Here is a 5000-nt window from a genome sequence, read left to right on the forward strand (position 1 = left end):
CATTAGGAAGATGTGCAAGCAGTCAAAGACTTAAACACGAAGTTTTGAATGATAAGTATCTTTTGTTAAGTTATGAAAGTTACAGAATATTTTTCTCTGTAATTTTTCTAGTGAATTCTTTTGACTTATGAAAGGCTTACAGTTAGAAGAGGAAATGAACCCGTGAAAGTATTAAGAGTTCACCTTCGACCTCTTTTGTTCATTGAGAGTATTCAGTAACTGGGAGAAAAGATCTCACAAGATAAAAATAACAATTTTAACAAAAACATAAAAATAACGCACTCAACAAAACCAAAATAACAAATTTGACAAAAACAAAAATAATGAATTTAACAAAAACATTGCAAGATATTTACTCTTTATCGTCGATGAATTATAAATAGCAACGCAAACAATGAATCATGGTTAAATTTTGAGAACGAACCAAATGAGGTTTCAAGAGAAACAAGTCATTAAAGATTGTGGTTATTTAGCAACAGAAAAATAAATCTATACAAATCCGAACAAAATTGTTCAAAAAAAAAAAATATCTAAAAATATTTTATCAAAAAGTAAGAAAACAGCAACGAAAACAATGCAAAAATCTTGATAAAAACAAGATCAGAGACTGAAGAGTATGGAGATAGACAGACAAAAATAGAACAAAGTGACAAGCGCGTAGGAGATAAGCAAAACACGATCAAATCGGGCGATAAGTTTCGTCATCGTCTCCTTTTGCTGCCAAGGAGTAGAGTGAAAATAAAGACGAAGAAAGGGATAGAGATAAAGATGAAAGAGAGAAGAAGGCGTGATGTAGGAGAAGGATGAGGAGCAGAAGCAGGACGTCGCAGGAAAGTAAGAGTTTGTCACACCCGTATATGGAGTACAATGGCAGGGGGTCTTCGAGGAAGGGAGACGCTCGGGAAAATCGAATTAAGATATGCTCTCCTCGCTTTTAGGTATGGAGGCGAAAGTGCTCGCTGGAGAGAGGGAGAGGAAGGAGAGAGGGAGAGGTATAAAGAGAGAGAGAGAGAGAGAGAGAACATACATGTCTGTAGGACTGTGACCATCTATAAGAAAGGAGTGAAACTCCACGGGAGAAAGCACCTTATAAGAAAAAGTAATAAAAAAAGTAAACAAATGAGAGAGCATTGAGCTATGACAAAACAATCAAAGGGAATCAGACAGAAATACAGAGCACCTACACTTTGTCAGAGCAGAGCATTGGTGTCCTCTGAACAATAACCAAAGCACCACAAAAACTCACAACAAACCAATAATATCACCCTGATTACCTTTATTAGTGTTGATTAAAAATGGGAGCTATCAATAACACCCATTCCAAAAACAAATAAAAGGCTCGAACAATAACAACGCCACTTATGACAGTCATTAATAAAATGTGCAGTGACAAAAGTTACAGTGGTTCCATCAAGTCAATTATCCATTGGGATATGAAACGGTACTTATAAATGATCCAAAATACCACATCAATGTTATATCAAACTACTTTGCCTTGTGCATGTGTGGAAAGGGGTGGGTGGGGAGGATGGCAAAATGGGGATCATATGAGGTTAGGGATTCGACCATAGAGGTACCTCGATGAGCCCGTTAGACCATCACGCCGATGTTTTATTACAGAGCAACCCCAGCCCTTCGCAGCCGAAACGACATTAGGCACTCTGCTTTATTGAAAGCAACAGGAGAGAGAGAGAGAGAGAGAGAGAGAGAGAGAGAGAGAGAGAGAGAGAGAGAGAGAGAGAGAGATTTATGCAGACAAAGTAACTAGTGAAAAAACGCACACAAGAACAACGTAGGAAGGACGACATTAGCTTAACTACCACGTTTTCCATTACCAGGAAATACCAAACAAGACACGAACGCTTTGCAAAACGTCAACACACGTACAGAATTACGAGATTGTTTGGCAGGTCGATAATAAAATAGTGATAATGCAGACACGCTACGGTGGTATATAAAATTAGTCTTACATCCTCTTTAGTTGTCTCAACATCAAAATGATGAATATAAAAGCAAAGGTCATTGAAATGTACCAGAGATTCCGTAAACTAAAAACTAAAAGGACAAAATGTTTATTTTAAGCAAATAATGAAGACATAAAAACACACGCAAACTGATTCGCGCTGGTGATAAAAATACACTAATAATGGAAAGAGGCCCAAGTATATCCCAACATTAATCCTATTATCCTTATATTACGGAGAAGAGGGAGAGAGAGATATTACCGTCGGCGTGATTCCTATAACAGCAGGATGATGGCCACAACAAACCTAAAAGCCTCTCCCAAGAACACTTAATATATTGTCAGCTAACCATTAAACATTTCTTACGCTCATCTGCTGAAATTACAACCCTATTCGACAGTAGGCTTATCTCTCTCTCTCTCTCTCTCTCTCTCTCTCTCTCTCTCTCTCTCTCTCTCTCTCTCTCTCTCTCTCTCTCTCTCTCTCCACACAATGAAGCAAACATTTCTATGCCTTTTGCGTGATATCACACAAGAGAGATTATATCTATGTCCAATTATTCCTAAGTAGTAACGATGACAAGAGAAGAGATATTATCTATTTAAACGAAGCTATTCAAAAGCTGTAAGTTTCCCTATAAGATGAATAGTCCAGATCTCTGAAATCTACACTTAGATTAAATAATAGATTTATCTAAATACATACCCACACACACACTATATATATATACATATATATATATATATACATATATATATATATATATATATATATATATATATATATATATATATATATATATATATATATATATATATACATGCTTTACTGTCACAAGGATTGCGTGACTTTATATACAGAAAAAGCCAGTAGGAAATAATAAAATACGCTTTCTTGTATTTTAATACTCTTTTCCAGGGTACAAATGTACCATAAAAGTGCACGAAAGCGCTAGGTACTAAAGCAGGATTTCCCACTGTCATTTACTATATATATATATATATATATATATATATATATATATATATACATATACATATATATATAAATATATACATATATATATATACTGTATATATATATATATATATATATATATATATATATATATATATATATATATATATATATATATATATATATATATATATATATATATATATTATGTGTGTTTGTATGTAATAATTGTATAAAATATTGAAAAACCAATTTCAAATGAATATTCAAGAGACATTCTTACCAAATCCAAAAGTTTATATATTTAATGAAGAAATAAATCTCAAAATAACCCCTCCAACACAGATTTGGACTTGATCCTTGATTTTAGTATTCACAACAAAATAACTGAAGCAACAGAGAGAGAGAGAGAGAGAGAGAGAGAGAGAGAGAGAGAGAGAGAGAGAGAGAGAGAGAGAGAGAGAGAGAGAGAGAAAGATTAATTAACGTCAAAGAAGACGAAGTCAATTCATGACTCGCATACATTATAAGATTAGATGGTTATAAAGTGATTATTTATAACCAAGATTTACCCTGTATTATACTAACCAGACAAGGAACAAAACTAAAATTTTACCTAAGCAAAGGGAATTATTCACAAAAATCAATAAGAATAAGAACACCAATAAGAAAAGGTTAAAATAACCACACGAAATATAATTAGAAACAGGATGACAGTAAGCTTCAGTGATAAAAATCCATTACAAGGCATTGCAGATGCAAGACTTGGAAGGACTTTAGGACGCAGATTTAACAAATGACCAGATAATACTGCTATAAATCACATACTTCCGTATCTCCCAATCAAGCCTTATGAAGGCTTAGCCTTTTACGTTGTGACGTAAGAGATATGAATGAGTCTGGGTTGACGTTATAGTAGGGAGGGAGGTCATGGGGGAAGAGGAGGGAGATATGTAATTGAATCTTGTAACTGGGGCTATTTGTCCCCTGCCAGGGATGAGGAACGAAATGACCATTAATAGGAGCAAGTGTGGAATCCCCATGCGTTCCTTAATGAACCCTATGGAATTTAGTTGGAGCTCAGATTGCTGAGAAGGAAGAGCACCCTAGTCTCTCTTGCTATCTAACTCTCCTTCCCTTCAATGCGTTTTTTCAGTTAAAAGCAACTTCAAAGACTTATTCTGATGATATTTATGGTTAAAGGTCACCTAATCTCAGCATAAGAACTCATACAATAAGCCAAAAGGCAATAATTATAAATCCTATAAGATTTATTACAAGAAAAGGTCTATCAATGAAAGCAAAAGTATATCATTTTATTGGCCCGTACAACAGAGTTGGGCATGGGTGGAATAAATCTACGGATATATCACGCATACTTTCAATTAGTAATTTCAACGCACTGCAGGAATGCAGCGTATGCGATCAAGATAATCCGGCATAATAAGGAGGCTTCACAAACCTTTCTAATATATGTACACATACATACGCACACACACTCATCTACATAGAAAAGTATATATTTATGAAAACATGCAATGTCCTCAAAAGGATATGAAAGAAATGGTTTTCTGTGATCTTTTGACATCAAATTACCGATAACAATTTGCGTAAACTTTCTTACGGACCTAGATGTTTGCAACGGTACAAAGCATTTTTACTACTTTCAGAAAAATACACATTGAAAGTTGACCAATTCCTTAAATATTTTTTAAAAATTTTAACAGTACACTAGAGGGACAATTCAGTACACCCATAGGTATAGTATAATGTTAAAACTGAGAATTATTTTACGCCAGTGTGTTAAGAAACAAATTGCTTATAAACTATGTTAAACAATATGTGCTCCCTATTTACGCTTTCAATACGTTGATTTACAGTATGTTGTCACCGACTAGGAACGCACTGGATATGCCTTTCTTCGTGCGCAAACAAAGGAGATAATATTTGACGGCAATAAGAACAAACATATGCTACTTTAATTTTGTAACCGAAATACGCACAATAAATGTGCCTTTGTGAATTATATTAGGGTAACAGATACAGAAAACGTAAATCCACACAAAAATGCACGCACAA

The 5000-nt window shown here is 34.4% G+C and overlaps 1 protein-coding gene across 5 annotated transcripts in view; it reads right to left on the reverse strand.

Annotated features, from left to right (window-relative positions):
* LOC137631735 (band 4.1-like protein 4) overlaps positions 1-5000 on the reverse strand; it is a 773040-nt gene that overhangs the window by 765578 nt on the left and 2462 nt on the right. The window lies entirely within an intron of this gene.

The sequence above is a fragment of the Palaemon carinicauda genome, chromosome 40, assembly GCF_036898095.1.
Source record: "Palaemon carinicauda isolate YSFRI2023 chromosome 40, ASM3689809v2, whole genome shotgun sequence".
NCBI classification, from domain to species: domain Eukaryota; kingdom Metazoa; phylum Arthropoda; class Malacostraca; order Decapoda; family Palaemonidae; genus Palaemon; species Palaemon carinicauda.